Raw genomic sequence first — 18005 nt, forward strand, 5'->3', positions numbered from 1 at the left:
ACTGGACCTTTAACTGTGGTAATGCTGGTTGCAGCTTTCTTGCTGAAATTGTAAAAAAGGTACCTATGGTAATTGAGCTATAACAAGTAAAGACGGACTACTGGACTCAATCCACAGAACCATGAAGCTGCACCACCACTGCTGCAAAAAGAGCTGTTCACCTGTTTATTCAAAGTTTGGTGAAACTCGATACAGTGCGCAGAACCAAGAACTGGAAAATCAGTTATAGTTTTCATGATCAACAATGTCACTTACGTTGATGAGTCCCAGCCGCTGCTCCAACAGAGCGCTAGTCATTTGTTTTTCATAAAGGTTTATTAATATTGAACATATTGTTTCACCAAGTTCTGAACTGCTCATCATTGGGCAATAATTATAAACATGCCATTTGTGAGGCAGATAAGATGAACGGTTCCAAGATATGTGAGAAGATAGATGAGAAAGGTAGCTGGTTTTGTTATTGGATGTAAAGAAAAATCAGATCAAACAGATCTGCACAAAAGTATACACTCAAAGTAACATTGTAGATTTGTTTTTACGAACTACAACACAAAGTTTGTTCAGCGATCAGAGATCATTTTCCAGTATCTGACAGACAAAGGTCTTGTTTGTGAGCTCCACATCCTCCATTCTGTTTTTCCTGCTCTCTTCCTTATATCGACCATGGCTCACAGCAGCAAACAGAGTTGTATGCAAATACTAAAAGCCATAATGCGTTATATTGTTTGGTGTTCACATTTTAATATTTAAATGGTGTGTTTTAGATCTAGATGTCCCCATGTCAATTTCCATACACTGTACAAGTTGAATGCAGACTGCTGAGTTTTCCCCTATAGCAGCGGGTTAAAGACTTGGGACAAAGTATTTGTTTGACACACCATAATTTTCATACTGCGTTTTTTTTGCTGCACATATACTTGTTAACAAACTAAGTTACTGACCCTAATATATGACTACTGTGCGTGGCCTATGTCAGAACCACAGAGCTGGATATGTGAATCACCCACGTCCGTGCCACTTAACCAAATTGGCAAAGCTGATAAGCCGTATTTACATAGCAGCGTTGCCGGGCGTGATATCTATCAGAACAAAAAAAAACGTCCCCCACGCTTTAATGGGAAGTTGGGATATAACTTAGTGTGGGTTACAGCTGCCCTCAGGAAAATAGCTCAATTACACCCGTAATACAAACACTCATGTGGCTGTCAGAGCGGTAAACAGATGTGGGGTGACAGTCTATAGTACGTGATCTGTCAAGCAGCTGTTGCGGCACCTTCATTTATTCACTTGTTCTGATGATGGATTCCAACCACCACCACCTTACTCCCCTACCACCCCCCCCACAGCATAACATGCAGGTACACTATTTGCTTACAGGGCAGTAGCAATAGGCAGATTAAGCTACCGACAATATCAATAACTGTATTAACACCTGCTGCTGCTCTAACTCTCAAACACAACGATCAGTTTGCATGAAGTGGACATCATGGATAAACTCAGAGGGACTTTAATCCCTGTCTCTGTGTGCATGCTTGAGTACATTGTGTTACCAACTTCTTTTCACACTGAAAAAAAGAGTATTCAGAATGATGTCAAATGATGTTATTTTGTCTTTACAAACTCTGCAATTGTACTCGCGCAGCATATTGAAAAGGACATCCCCTTTGGCTGTTGTCTCTTTGGGAGCCTACCTGTCACCCAGCTGATATGACACTCTTTGAATGCAACATGCACGTGTGATCAGAGCTGTAGCGAGCGCCCCACATGACAAAGTGACTGCGAGTGTCAAAGCAGCCTACAAACAGGCCTGTCCTCTCGCAGACAGGGAGCTGGGAGCAGCAGAGGCGCTGCCTTGTCTCATCTGCCAGCAGCACTCGCTGCCTCCCCGCCTCATCACAGCAACCACGTCTGATGGTGTGCACAACTCCGAGCCGGACGGCTGTTTTGATTTCAGCCTGTGTGACACATCTGTTGCGTGTCATGTTGTGTTGTGCCTATCTGCGAGCTGAGCGCGACCGGGGCAAGTGTGCTCCTCATCTCTCTGTGCATGTTTACAGGGCTTGCACTTACAAACAGGCCCGGCATGGTACACATCGTGTGGAAGGTCAGGAGGCCTTGCGTGCACCTGTGCAGCTGCTGTCACAAGCCATCAATCCTCATTGCCTGCTGGGATGTGTAGGCTCTGGACTGTGAGTGCTCTATTTGAAAGATACATTATCTGCTAATAAACCCAGTATGAAATCTTAAGTAAAAGTCAGGAGTAATTGCAGTGTTGATTGTGTATAATATTAAAAAGAAAAAGGTATGGATCTCGGTCACTTTATCATCCTCGAAGAATTCCCCATCGCTGTACACTGCCTCCTGAAAATCAATTATTTTCCTCCCATGGCTAATTGAGATAATTTGCTACAGTTGTAAATCAAATTTCCATCATGGCTGCATTCTTACAACGTGCTCTTTATGGGCTTTTAAAAGTACTTTGCGAGAGCATCTCACAAAACTCCCAAAATCAAAGATATTCTTCTATATGCAAGACTCCCACTGTCAGCTTAATCACATGAGCGATGACCATGGCTAATTGGATCTATCTAATCCACCCGTCTATGAAGTACACATGCTATATCAGCGAAAATCAAACGACATTGTTTCACTCACTGGCAAGCCCAGCACTAAAGAGCCAGAAAGGTATTTATTAATGGGGTGTTACAGTAGCCTAGAAGCCGTGTGCTTCATTACTATGTCCTTGTATTTTCAATCAATATTCAGAAGTGCCTTGTAATTACACGTTTAAGATACATTTACATTCAAAGTGTGGCCATAAATTGCAATGAAAAAGTTCCATCTGAGATTTTTTTTCTTATTCATTGTAGTTTTTACATATTCTGTTGTTGTTTTTTGTATTTCATTTAAAACTGCATCAAACCTCAGGAGTTGCAGATTACACTGGTGTGATCAGATCCCCGTTGGTTCAAGACGTCACAGCATAAACACAGAGCCACATGGATCGAAAGTGCAAACTTGAAACTCTAGTTTCTAATTGTTGGTGAAAGGTCATGTAAAAACCACTCTAGATGTAAAAATCATATTTACATGCGAGTAAAAGCTTGCAAGATAGGATGGCACAGGCATATCTTCACTGCATCGCTCTAAAGAAAATAAATATGTTTAACCACACCTTTTTTTCTTATTTACTCTTTAAAATAGGTCTATAATGCTTGATGTTGTATGAGTTTCAAAATCATATCTTCACATTCACAACCTGAAATTTGAAAATGTTTTGTTTAGCATGCTTTTCTTTATAGTAAAAAAAACATGGATTTTTTAATATATATATATATGTTGATATATGAAGTCAAAGTGAAAAAATATTGTCTGGTCATATAGACAATGCAGTGCTAAAAAAAGATATTAAACAATTTTATGTTCAGCAGTTTTCAGGTGGTAATGTAAAAGCAAATTCAAAAGCATTAAAAAAAACTGCCAAAACTGCCAAGGACACCTAAGGGTTAATATATTTAACATAAAAGTAGAAAAATAACGCCCCCAAAAAAGGTTTGTCTTCATTGTGTGTTGAGAATCAAACACCAGCCCTTTATGGAAATACAGTTCATTTTTAAGGGGGTGGGGGAAAAACTGAGATGGCTGATTTACATTGTCAAATGACAAAACACTCACGCTAACCATGCAAAAACACCAAAGGTGGAAATGATGTGTGTATCGTGCCTCACGACCAAGTCAGTGCAACAATACTGCGTTAATGGAGAACCAAAAATCTGATTGGATGCTATGCAACATGATCGAATACCGTGACCGCTCGTCAGACCACAAGACAACACGTAGGAGCGCTGGCACGGCGGGGAGGCACGACTCCACTACGTGGCTCTAATATATTCAAAGAAGGATCATTTACTTAAGGCTTGGATCCAAGGATCAGCCTGGCCTTCATTAGCCTCAATCTGACACGGATGTGAACAACATGTTGGCTTGCCACATGAACACTGCCCCTCCTCCCTCCAAACCCCAAACACTCGACTCCCCTGCCTTCTCTGAGACCTGCACAACAAATTCCTCTGGAAATGTATCACAGGTTGTTAGCGTTCCAGAGAGAATTTTACACGGGTGTACACTCCGGCCTTAATTAGAGACACTATTTGATCATTCAGCAGCTGGGCTTTATTAAATGCGGGTTCATATCAACCTACAGTCACCCCTGGTTCAGTGTGAAAGGGTCTATGAAACAAGAATATGAATATTCATAATTTGATACGTAGGGTCCCTGTATCTATGCTCCAGCTAAGAGGGGAGGTTTTTTTCCACTTATTTTGTTGTTTTGTTTCATTTTTTTAAAACTCAGTATTTTAAAATATATGTAATACTGTGGTTTCTGATCAGAGCTTTGATCAGGGTCTAAAGTATTCTATCAAAGCTATTTCTACACTGACTATAAAAAAACATACCTGATGTTTTTCATCAGAAACATCCATTTAACATATTTTCAAATAATAAATAACGGCACCCTCAGCCGAAACACAACATTATTAAGCTTTGCAGAGATACACTGAAAGCCTCAATTGAAATGCAATACCAGAGCAACATCAACATGAAAAGAACTGAAGAGATGTTAACTACGTCTGACCAAGGTCAACGGGGACTATAAAACAAACAGCAGGTTTAAGGTGAAGTCTTCCCTGTGTGAAGGTTAGCCATGTTTTGTGTTTACACTACACTGCAGGCTTTGAAATTGTTTTGCAGTGTGGAGTCTGTCCGCAGTCATTGTTTGTTTTTGACATGTTTATACACCACACAAGGAGTAATGACTTCTAGGATAGTCAGGGGGTGCTGACATGGTCGGGAGCACTATCTACAAGTTCTCTTTGCTTTTCAGGTTCACTCTCGACGGTCAACAGGCGAGAGGAGTCACACTGTCGGGGCGGTGTTGCTGACGCCGGGTTCAGCATCAAGTCAGAGCGAAGTAAATAAGCAACAACATTGAAAGGAGAAAGTCTGACACTTTGTAAAACCTTTCTCATCGTCTTTTGGCATTCAACAGCCTTCTTTGAAAAGACATTAAAAAGTGTCCAAAAGTTAAGAGAATAATGATAAGTTTGAAGTTAAGCTAAAACAAGAGTGGCGCATCCGTGTTGCCGCTGTTAAAACTGACATGCATGAGAACTACTTACTTTGATCTGTGGCTCCACAGGATGTCACCACTGGAGTCTCCTGGCTGGAGCGGCAGGCTGAAGACACAAGGGGAGGAGAGAAGAAGAGGAGGAGGAGGAGAGGTGGTAGAAAGGAAAGTAAGGGGGCGGGGGTGATAGAAAGGAAGAACAATTTAAAAAAAAACATAAACAGTGGAAATTATTTGAAACTTGAAGGTGACACACATTCACCATTTTCCACATTCACACTCTGTCACCTCAGATTGTGTTTGTGTATTGGTTTTTAATAGTGAAAGGACACAAAACAGCTCCTCCTCCTCCTCCTCCTCCTCCTCCCAACACACCACCACTTTAAATATCGGAGGATACATATTTAGAACCTCTAACAGAACTCCCTCGATTAGACAAATTATGACACATTCCAAAAAAAGACTGTAACTGAGAACAAATTAATTTGAACATTGCTTTAATTGCATTTAAACACTGCTCCTCCCTAACCTTAGATCAAGCACTTTTTAATTACTGGCTTCTGAAGACTGAATCCCCACAGTGTTGATGGAAAAATAAAAATAGGGTAAGCGTAACAGCACACTCACTCATATGTTTTGTTTTTTAAGTATGAATTAAGCTGCACCAGAAATGGCTTGTTCAGGGTATTAAAACTGCCCGTTGCAGTTCACCATTAGCGCTCGCAGCTGAGCTCTGTCGTTCAGTCCCACTGCCCCATGGCCTCTTTACCTAAACTCCTTCCCTCCATTTGCACACACAGAGGGAAGAGACGGTAAAATGTGTTTCCTGACAGGGAGGAGAGGTGGAAAAAGCCCATCCTGCCCCAAGAATCACCGCCGCCCCACCAGAGCCGCCGCCACTGGCCTTTCTGCAGAGGCAGCAAAAGTTCCCCGAGAGGGGAGCCTCTGCCAACTCAAACAGGGCTCATTCTCCTCTCTGTGGGCCGCCGGCCGCCCATGTGGGCCTGCGCTGGGCTTCCTGAGGGCTCGCTGCAGCTGGAGCACTTTGAATAAAGGTAACAGCAATGTCACCGCTACTGTAAACTTGCTAGGCTGCTCCTGTCAGCAGGACATTCCCAATCAAAGCAGAAACAACCCCACCTAAAACACAGCGCATTGTTTTTTCCACTGGTCCCAAAGTCCAAACTTCCCACGAATCACAAAGACAGCGCACAGGCGAGAGGGCAACCGCTGTTCCCTGATCTTGCCAAACAAAATGGCAGGAGACCGGGAGTGACATTCAGCACTGAGGTTTAAAAATACGAGCAATTTGAAAATGATTAGAGTCTTATTTTATTGTTGAGCGCCTGACACAAGAGAGGAAACCAGAACAATCAACCCAACTGACTTTTTTTTTCAGCTGAATTTAGAAACACTAATTAGTTTTACTCTCGTAAAGCCAACCTGAAAACGACCAATTATAAAGTGAAAATGAGACGTGCAGTGGAAACAAGAGCTTGTCATTTACAGTCTTTACGTCCCATATGCACAACTTTACTGTGATGACTTTCACACTCAGCCGAGATGATTGGCATGCCGCCTACTAAACTTGATGTCACGTTTAAATTCTGACCAGTTAATGGCACTTTATATCTAATAGCCCCTTTGCTTGGTTAAAAGAAAACGATTACAGATCTGTCCGACCACATCAAACCCAGGCTGAGCAGCTTGGGCATGCAGATGTCTGAAGCACCAGACTGGGGAGAGGATTCAGCCCACCAGGATGACCACAGCACCAGCTGCCTACCAGGGCCAAACTGTTCCCCCCCTCAGAGGTGCCTGGTTTCTATGAATTTCCTATTTCGAGGGAACTAGAATAGTAATTTTGCGTGTGTAATTGTTTCATACAAACAAGCATGTTATTCTAAACCTTCATAATCACAAGCAGATATGTTTCATCTCAGTCTCTAGAAATGTAGGTAAAACTTATTAAAAAATTATCTGCAGGAATTTCTCTGCTATTCCCCAAGCAAACAGTGGCAAGTGTTTCATCACTGTCGGCCTGAAGACGGATGAGCTGTCAGTGGCTTCCCCTGACCAGGATCCAGCTCCTGGGCTGAGAAGTGGCTAAATAAGGCCAGAGCAGCTCTTTCCAGGCCTGCGCTTTTACTGGGAGTAATTCTCAGATGCCAGGTCGCTGCCAACGTCCTTGCAGCCAATGGCAGAGAGGCCAGTAAGTTCACATTAACTGCAGAGTGTAACTGCGCTGAACATCTGCTCATGAATGAGAGCGCTGCCCACTAACTCAGCGAGTTGCAGCCCACTGATGAAAAATTCAACGCTCTCCTTGCTGGCACGCTTGTTTTGCACTATTCTCCTGAGCCCTCAGAATTATATTAAGAGAATTTCAACGCGGCCTGGTGTATCTGAGAGAACAGCTGGCGCTGAAAAGAGATCTGCCGCTCGCAAAGAGCTCGGGGACTTCACACAAGATCTGCCTTCTCCTACACCATTTGTCCTTGAAGGGAACAAAATATCAGTGTTAAGCACCCAGGTAATAATAAGAAAGCAGAGGCTACATTTAGCCGATTACACCACCCATGTGTTGTACAGCGGACGAAGCATAACCGATGAAGATGTGAATTGATATGGAGAGGAGAGAAAAGACAGAGGGGCAGATGTGACAATAAGTAGCTCCCTCAGGAGACCTATTCACTACACCTCTCCTTTGTTTGGCTTGTTTAGCTCATTAGATTGTAAACTAGGAAGGACCTGCCCCCAACCCCACAATATGGAATCACTCTAATCAGAAACAGAGGCCGTCTGTTCGGGGGCGGGGGGGCTGCATCAAAGACTTTGGAAAGTATGAGTGCAGTCCCACAATCATGTCCTTGAATTGCTGCAATTATGTGCCTCATAAGTTTATGATATCACTAGAGAGCAAACATGGAGCCAAGGAAAGCCATTTACCAAAATAACATGGAATCTGAAAATCAGTAACTACATGTTTACAGTGACACGTTGAGTCTTTCCTGTGAAGATGATGAAATAGTTTAAAATGTTAAAATTAAGGAAGTGATGACTCCTACCAAACACCAAGAATAAAACATTACCACACTCTGCAATTTCACTTCTGCCTTTCTGTGAAATACAGTTAACAGATTTGTAAGTGATTTTCCAAAACTTTTATCTCGATGTTTGTTTCACGGCTTCTAACTTTGGTTTCTTCTTGACGTATATACAACGCACTGAATAATGTGAAAATCATGGCAAAAGCCCAAAGAAAAGAGGGGATGTGTGAATATAATATTGCCAATGAAAACTGAGAGGATGTCTGCAGAGAAGCTCATTTAGCCTGTGACAAATGATGGCACTTTGTCTTCCTGACAAGATCCCTCCTTCATCAAATGTCCAACTTCACATGGAAATAGGAAATCACACATTATCACACTGACAAACAATTACAACCATGTCATTAGCAGCAACCCTGGGTACGAAACCATTAGCCAAACACAATGTTGCACACCACGCTAGCCATCAGAAGAAACACAGGATATAGATGAAAAGACACAGATAAATCAATCATGACACAAACAACCTGATGCTTACAGTTTGCAAAGGAGCTAAGTGAGCTGCGATAAGAGCCCTGTGTTCCAACTACATAAATCACGTAATCATCTCGGGCAATCAAAAGTTTTTCATCTCTGAATAAAGATTTATGTCTGCATTGATGACACAGCAGTGCTCCCCTCATATTAAAAGTCAACACTTTGGAGGAGTTTCTCTCCAAGTGACTTAATCAGATACGGAGCATTAGTATCTTTTTTAATACATCTGCCAGTGTCAGGCCGCAAATGAAAACGCTATAGCCTCTGTAAATATGACTGCTTACTTCTCACACAAACATTGTTGACACCTAATGTAATTTCAGCGGGACATCCAGCTGAAAGCGCACCGGGGTAATATAATGCTCTTAATGAGAATTCCTTCCAGCTTGAGACCTCGGGAAGATAGCCATAATGCATGGCTTCTCTTTTTAATAAAATAATTGTTACGGTTATTAAAGATGAATCTCATCACAGTCGAGATGACAAAATAATTCATTACCAAAACCGAGGCTTTAAATAGCTGCAAATTATGAAGCCCTGCCCCCCACCCCTGGAAAATACACTCGCAGATAAATGGCTTCGTTATTTCATATAAATATTAGATGTATGCTGCCCTTGAGTGGAGAGAATTATCGCAACTATCCATTAGGAAGTTTGTAGACACACAGTGCACAATGTACATTAAATCAATAACAATACAGAGCAAACAATAAACAACAAATCTAAAAACTATCATTCATTTGATTATTATTACATTACAACCCCTATTATACCTATAACTGCTAGAGCTGAGGCTTAATCCTTATTTTCTGAACTAATGTATTTTATATTTTGTTTTCTCTGAGTGATTAAGATATAGATGATTGACTTATATCCTTTTTATCTGTTGCTACAGTTTACATAACTAATAAAGCAAAATTTGTGTTCTGCATAAAATCATTACACCATACGTACGTATCAATACTGCCACTATGCCCATTAAACACCTAATACAACATGTTTATTGTGCTATGTATATCATCTCAAGCTACTAATGTTAGACCATATTGAAGTTACACTTACTCAGCCATTCATTTTTGTTTTTTAATCATGTTGTGTGTTGTAATCAGACTTATTTAAGCTCTAAAGAGGCAAAAACAGTTCGACAAATTGATAACAAAAAGTTATCAGATCTAAAATGTTGCACATTGCTAACCAGTTCTTCTCACAGCAGTAAATTGATTTTCTATACTGTCTACATAATGTTGTATACATTTCAGTTTGGCTTTTTGTGGAACGTGCAGTGTTCCTCCTCACATCACCTCCAGGTGTTAAACAGGAAAACACCAGGGACACAGGTTTGCACAAACTTTCACCAATCTCCCACACCCCTTCCCGTTCACAGCTACCCTTCCAGCTTTATTTATGTATTCAAAAGATGTAATTTACAGTGATGGCATGGAAACTTCCCAGCATGCCTTTTAACCTGTCGTTTTTCACTCTCTCCGCAGCAGGATGTCCAGAGGAAATGCTTTATTAAGATCCTGCCGACATGAAGAGCTGCTGTGACTTACTGGTGCATTACTGTCTAAAAGGCAAAGTTATTTAGACCAATAAAAGGCTAATATATTGTTGGAGTGGAATTACACAGAAGTTATCTCTGCCTTAATAACATCACCGCAACCCCTGATGTTGTTTAGATCAATAAAGCCCATTAAAGTACAGACCTCGAGCACAGATAAGGCTGCAATGCCGGAGAAAAGATACTGCTGGCTGGCATCTGAGTGAGCAGAGGTCCTTCTCTGGCGAACAAAAAGTGGCCAAAATGAGAAAAAACACTTCAAATTTAACGCCAGAAAAAACTTTAAATCTAATGAGGTTCATTGTCCGCCTTATGGAGCCTTGTGACCTGCTGGCAAGGCAGATGAAAAAAGTGGAAAGATGCTAATGGATTTTAGATATTGGTCAGATGAAGAAAAGGGAAAAAAAGCAAAGGAGGGGCATCTGATGTCAGTGCAGAGATGAACCTGTACAACCAGCAAGCTGCGCTTCAGGGCTTTAAACTGTTTTTTCTTTCAACACTTCAAACTAAAACCTCTGCGATGCCCGACCCCCCCCCCCCACCACCACCACCACTCCGGATACCATCGTTACATAAGGGGTTTTCTATTTATTTTCAAACTGGGCCTTTGGTAAAACGTTTGTGTCTCTGAGATGCAGCGTATCTAACGTTTGACAGTAAGAGAGAGAAAATATAGAAATGAGTGGTCTTGTAAACCACAAGACCAAACAAAAAGTCATTGTCTAAAGCCATGCACAGTGGTAATGTCACCACACTAAAAAGCCCAGTGTTGTGAGTATAACTTCCCATACTGTGCTCTTTCTTAGCAGCGTCCACCAGGTGATGCACTAAATCATGTATGTAGCGGCTGTCCATCACCGCTAAGAGGTGTGATGACCACAGTCTGGCCACTCCCACGAGGCTACGCCCCACAGTAGGATGACAACACAGAAAGGAGAAGAGAGCAATAAGTGAGTGTGTGCGTGTGCGTGTATTTGTGCAGACTGTGTTCACGTGCACTTGTAAATTGCAGCACACAGAGACACCACAGTTCTCCACAGGAAACCACAGTTTTGACGATATCTCTGTAAGCCTGCGAAATGACAAACAAGGGTTTTTTTTTCTTAAGAACAACATGTCCCCTGTGTTTTACACACCGTCAATAGGAAGTTTACAGGCACCGAGCTGCACAGATGGGGGAACTACAGCTCAGACACTGTTAAAAAACAAAAAGAAAGAAGGAAAGAACAGGGGTTTGAAGGTTGTCTGTAGCTTTTGGGGCCCTGTCACCTAAGTGTATTTTAGAGCAGCACTTTAGACACGTACTGTAACTAAGGCACTGGAGAATAGTACAGAGTCTCCCATAAATGTTGCCATTGTCTTTATTTTTTCTACATTTAAGGAGCTACAACTTTCCTCAATTAGAACATCAATAAGGAGCATGACTGCACTCAGTGTGTCAGCAGGCGTACGTTTGCAGATGCTCATAAAAAGCTGTTCAATTTCAAAGTGAAACTAAGCTATAAATAATTTGCAGTATCAGAGCAACACAACAGAGAGATCTTGAAGAAGTCTGAAAAAGTATTTGTCAAACACAACATCTGAGAATAAGACCATTAAAGGCCTTGGGAGGCTGTGGCCGTGAATACAGAAACAGGGCAAGATTCCACACACACACACTAACACAGGCCACAGTACTGATTGTGAACAATATCTCAGCAAAATGATGAGGTCTGACAACTGTAATATTACCCAACATAAATGCACTGTAGACAAAAAAGAGAGAGAAGAAAGAGGAGGAACAAAAAAAAGAGCAGAAGAAAGAGAGACAATCTCCAAGCAGCTCCAAGTGAAAGCATAAATAACGCGTGGCACATCTTTTACCTTCTTCAATTATCTGCCTTTTGACATGCAAGCCGAGCACAGTGTAATTAACATCTCAGGAGATAATGGGGTCGCTACTCACTGATCAATCTCTCACATACATTATCTGCCTTTTACCAATCCAGCCTCCTGTTATTCTACTGCAGGAAGAAAATATCCCACGATGGATTTTTTTTTCTTTTTGGGTAGGGGCATTTAATAAAACTCTGGTAATAGGCCTAATGACTCATCCAATTGAGCTCATCTTCCAAAACATCAATTAGGCTCAGGCCCGGCTTACACACACACACACACACACACAGAGCTTTGTCTATCACCGTAAATAACAAACCTTTCCAGATCCAGTCTGTGTTGTCATTATCAATTACAGACAGCCTAACCAGACAGAAGAGGATGAATAAAAACATTGCAGGTGCTTTAACACAGTTCCCTCTATGCCTTCAGCAGTAACAGGTGTTGGGACTACACCATCTGACCTTGGGAGAACAATCTGGAATTTATTTCACCCTCTCAGCGCTGGCTAAATTCACTGGTTTGTGAAAATTATTAGTTTGGCTTTCGAATGGAAATAAGCTCTGAGGTGCATTCCTAACTTATTAGCACTGAAGACGTGTCTCTTTAGTCCAATATAAATATTGCACATGCACTCAGACCTTTCACCAGCTCAAAATGTGAATACAATTCATACTGAGGCTAAACAACTATGTCAGAGTTAAAAACTATTCATCATCACATCATTGGTGTAAAGTCCAGGATAAGGCAACAGTACTAAAACATTACACAGATACTATACTGTGAAGCTATTAAATATGTTATATTAACAAGAAACCTGTTCATAAAGATGTGTTTTACATGTGCTCAACCCATCCTGCTGTCACCACCTACACACTTTTTTTTCACATTTTCACAATTTGAAGATATAGAAAATATGTCAGTGTCTATGGTGATAACAACAACAAAAACAAAGACCAGTCCTGATCGACGTCACAAGTACTTTGACCATACCAGTAAAAACAGCAGAATTTCAGCAACAATCACAAAAAACACATTCAAAGTAATTTTCCATGACTTTAAATTAAATGGTAAATGGTCTATGCTAACATATACTTTTCTAGTCTTGATGACCACTCAAAGCACTTTACAGAACAGTTCATCTACTGTATGTGCAGCACTTTTCTCTATAAGAAGGGGCAATTTGGGGTTCAGTATCTTGCCCAAGGACGACCACTCTAACCCCTGACCTTAATAAAATTAAGTGTTTTATGTTAAGTGGATGCACGATACCACACAACAATACCACACGATACCAGTGCCATGTCAACAATAATCATTTCAATTAAAAGAAAAATATTCTCCCAAAACTTAATTTCCACACTGATGGTTTCTGGTCTTCATGACATCACAGACACCCTCTAATCAAGGAGAAACTGTGTGCACACTGTGTTTGAAGGTTGAAAACTTTGAAAAAGACATAAACAATACAAGGATACAAAAAAAGATATAAGAGCTGATCAAACGAAGTGACTATGAGACAATCAGTGTTGTTGCTGCTGTGGGGGGGTGTTAAAAGCTGCAGTTTGAGTGTATTATTAACTCAACACTGCCTGAACACGTGGGGGCTGTTTTACAGTTTGGGCTTTAACAGATGTGCGTTTTATGTGGCAGGTTCTCCAGAGTTTAGATGCCGCTGTCCACATAGATGAGGCCGTAAGGCAAGCCATAAAACCTGCCTTTGAAACTTTGGGGCGGATTAATGCCGACATGACAGCTAGTGAGCAGAGATCACACCGGCCTCACCTTCTCAGCACACTCACATGCTTTGCACTCAATGTCTCGACAGATGAAAGAAAGCCAGGCATGGCTGGACTGGGCCAGGTGAGAGCGTGTGCCCACTACATGTTCAATTTTTATCTGACTAATAAAGTCAATTGTTCTGGGTATTTCCTCCTGGGAGGTATGAAATTATTTTGCACTCACTTGCATCTTTAAAATGATCACCCTGATTGTAATGGGAATGCTGTATTGTAGGGTGACGACAAAGGTAATTGTACTGCAACCACAGAGTACAGTGTAATTATTGGGATTTACACACCTTCAGCTCCCCCCTAATCCCTGCTTTACAAGGTGGAATTCCTGGCAGGGTATACACACACAGACATACACACTTTTGGACTGCCTTAAAACACACACTCTCACTTGCACGTATGCACAACATCTCTAATTTTCTCTTCTTCAAACACAGATCCATGTAATGCACATACAGACTGTTGCCTTTTTGTAATGCAACGCCTAGAGACTATCTTAAATTGCACAATGCAATCTTAATGCTCCACACTCCTGTTCCTCAGTGACCTGTGTTGACTTTGGTACCACCTCCTGGGCCAGGCAGGAAGGCATGCTGAGTGAGCTCTCTTCTGCTGCCTGTGTCCAGACCCAACCTCTTACACAATATAGGCTGCCTGGCCGCTGCCATGCACCCCTCCGCCCCAATAACCCACTTCCTATTCTTGATCAAACCTGGGGATTGTAGTGTGAGGGTGGATATGAGACAGATGGGAGGAGGAGGAGGAGGAGGAGGTGTGTGTGTGTGTGTGTGTGTGTGTGTGTGTGTGTGTGTTGAGAGGGGGGGGCACATCCTGCGTGAAACCGCATCCTGAACAAGCATCGCAGCATCTCACTGTAAATAAATACTCTCTCCTCCACGTAGTTTCCGTCAACTGTCACCGCCTTGGCTCCCAATCACCTTCAAGTCCAAACAGGAAAGTGCAGGGAGGCAAGTGAGATGGCAGATATGAGCTTTAATTTGCTTCTTGCTGCACTTTAGCCCCGGTGCACACCGCTTCCTATTCTCCCGCTCCGACCAGCTGCCCCGGCTTCGTTCCAGACCCGGAGTCCTTCCTGTCACCTTTCATTACCATATTATCCAGGAGGAGGCTCCCTGCGTGGCTGGGAATTCACCATTTGTTGGTACACTCCCCCCCTTGAGTTGACTATTGTGCGAGACCTTCAAAGCCACGCGCAACATCCTCAGAGGAGCGCCGCTGCCTTGTTACCTGCTAATCCCCTGAGCATTATCGCAGGAGATGCAGCTGAACAACAGAGCATGACGAAGGCAACAACTGAGACACGACAAGCTCTCAGTCCATAAATTGCTTTGTTGCAAGACTCTCATCAGACAGGCTCTGTGTGTGAATATCTTGATTAAGGCGTGCTTGTTGTGATGACAAACCGACCTGTGTATTATATAACAAAATGTTATTGATAAAAGTCTAAACCAGGCACAGACACCACCGCTTAGTGAGGGGGAATTTATATAGTTGCACCTACACTTAATGCCTGAAGTGTTGTAAATGTCCTGTTTCAACTTTTCCTTCATGATTAAGAACATCCAGGCCCACAGCCCTCAAGCATGTCTTGCATTGTTTTATTGCAATTGAATGAAGCGAACTGAAAAGTGAATCCAGCTGCTGACAGCAGAGCCTTCAGTGTTTGGCCTGGGCATTACTTTGCCCTCCAGGATTGAAAGAAATCACTCATTTACTGATGTGTCAAAACAACACAGTATGACACATCTATATGCTTTCTATACTGGATGCTTCAAGGTTTATTGTGATCACTGAAATGAATGACGAGCAGAAGATGACATATAAATACATAAATAAATACATCAATACAGTTTTGTGATGAATAAAGGATATTTTTTGTTACTATATTTCTACAACTATTTATTTCTGTATTCATTTATCTATTCCTATATTTATTAATATATTTCTACATGTATTTATTTATGTATTCCTACATTTACTTATTTATTACTACATCTATTTGTTATGTCTTTATACTGATGTCATTTCTGTCCTTCACAAAAATTGTCAAATTTGCATTTCATTATATTTCTTATGTAATTCAGCATACTTAAGAGGGTGATACATATTTCATAAAATTGCCAATTGAATCAACAAATTTCCTCATCGCTAAATATTAGTCATCTGGAGGGCAGATGGAACGGCCCAAGCCTGAAACTGTTTAATCCAAACAAAAAAACCTTTGTTAAAACAGCTGCAGCAGCGTTTAATTCTGTGGTTTGCTGCTTAAAACGTGATGACATTCTTTGAGCAAAGGATGCAATGTGAGGGGACTTTTATTCAAAACTATAAAAACAATAATCTGAGGGGAGAGGGATGAAGAAAGGAAGACTAAGATAAATAAGTCTGGCAGTTAAATATACTGCTTGCAACAAAAAAAAGTTAGTTAGTTCAGTGACATAAGTTTTTAAGAAGAGAAAGTAGGTATTATTTTCTAAAGGTACTTCATATAAACTCATTAATGGGAATGTTTTGTGAAATAAAAATAACAGCAGAGACTAAATGACAGACATAAAGCCAAAGGCTTCTGTCCGTTGTCTGGTATTTACATCTTATCAGAAATCTGTTAAATTTTACTGATTGAGTTAATTATGTATTGGGCCTCTCTCGCTCTCTCTTACGTTTGTGTTAAGCTGTGCTATCTCCATCAGATGGTTATATGCCCCCTCCCCTTTGCCTGAGGAGAAGGCTTGCTGGCCAGACACATTACTTTCAAGGCAACATCTAGTTGAGCACATCCTAACCTGCCCGGGGGGCGGGGGTCTGCAAGTTTGGGTGTGTTTATGTTTTATCCTCAGGACCCTCAATTGTTGTTCATTTCCTGTGCAAAGACAAAATAAGCACATAAAGGCCAAAATGTGCTCTTCCCTGGCCTTCACCCACATCACAGCGCTTTTCCGCACAAGTGGCTAACCACAGATAATTATACAATTAAAACAATTTTCCGCGTCTATCTGTCAGACTGATCTAATTCACCATTCGAATGACACTAATGGAGTGAGCCTCTTTCTCTTTCCTTTCCCGAGCAAAGCCCCTTTTTCCATGTACTGTATCACACAGCGCCACAAAGCCATCTGCAGCAGAGGAAAACAGACAGAGCCAAGAGGAAATGCACTGTATTTGTTTAGCAGGATGTTAGTCAATAAAGTTAAGACCCGGCAGTTTTCATTACGTCCCACAGTGCAGCACAGTGCAGCACAGTGCACAAGGAAACAGGGAGGCTCATTTGATTGTTGGTTCAAATTAACCCTTGGCTACAGAAAAAGGAAGAAACAGAATGACCCTCTTATTTTCTTTGACAACGCTCCCTTCAACCAACGCTGGCATTAATAATTCATCATGACAAAACACATTACCAGGGAAGCTGAATGTGAAAATACAGAGTCAAACGTGACAGAAAAAATAGTCACATTAAAGCTGGGTTGAGACATTTGGCAGCAGCATTTGGAAAATAAAGTGTCTTTCATTGTTTAAATGAACTGGAACATACATTTCAATATTCATGTAAAATATTAGGTCCAGTGGCTGAACTGAAGCGCTCCGACTGTGCCATTTAGCAACACGCACACAGGGTGTGAACCACACAGGGAGGATTCAGCCAAACCTTGATCTGGATATCCTGCAACTCTGTCCACCCAGTGTGGACAAGGAACACAGATAGGAACTACTCCTACACGAGTTCAAGGGAAGTGCTTGCGTGGCGCGGCTCAGTCCTTTTCCAACCATGGTCCACCAAATACAATGGCAGTAGAGAGTTTTATGTTTATGAGCTATCCCGATGGGGATACACATATCCATTAGATATGAGTCTGCCTAGTGAGGGGGTCTGGTATTAACCCATAAGCAAGTGCCCCATCAGCAGACAGGAAAAAGCTGCCTTTTATGGCAACAGTTCACAGACTCAAGCCATTGGCCACAAAGCCCACAAATGAGGCGTTAAGTATCGTGGCAGGGCAGCAGCGAGATATGACCCTCCTCTCATCCGTGCATGAATCTGCCCT

General features: G+C 41.7%; 1 protein-coding gene across 12 annotated transcripts in view; it reads right to left on the reverse strand.

The window, feature by feature from the left end:
• foxp1b (forkhead box P1b) overlaps window positions 1-18005 on the reverse strand; it is a 153691-nt gene that overhangs the window by 114096 nt on the left and 21590 nt on the right. For 10 of the 12 annotated variants that reach the window (XM_020086817.2, XM_069512694.1, XM_069512684.1 and 7 more), the window contains one exon: window positions 5181-5237. The exons of the other annotated variants lie outside the window; for them this stretch is intronic. The gene's annotated coding sequence lies outside the window, so the exon portion shown is untranslated. The remainder of the gene's footprint in view (window positions 1-5180; window positions 5238-18005) is intronic. 12 annotated transcript variants of the gene reach the window in all.

This window comes from Paralichthys olivaceus, chromosome 2, assembly GCF_024713975.1.
Source record: "Paralichthys olivaceus isolate ysfri-2021 chromosome 2, ASM2471397v2, whole genome shotgun sequence".
NCBI lineage: Eukaryota > Metazoa > Chordata > Actinopteri > Pleuronectiformes > Paralichthyidae > Paralichthys > Paralichthys olivaceus.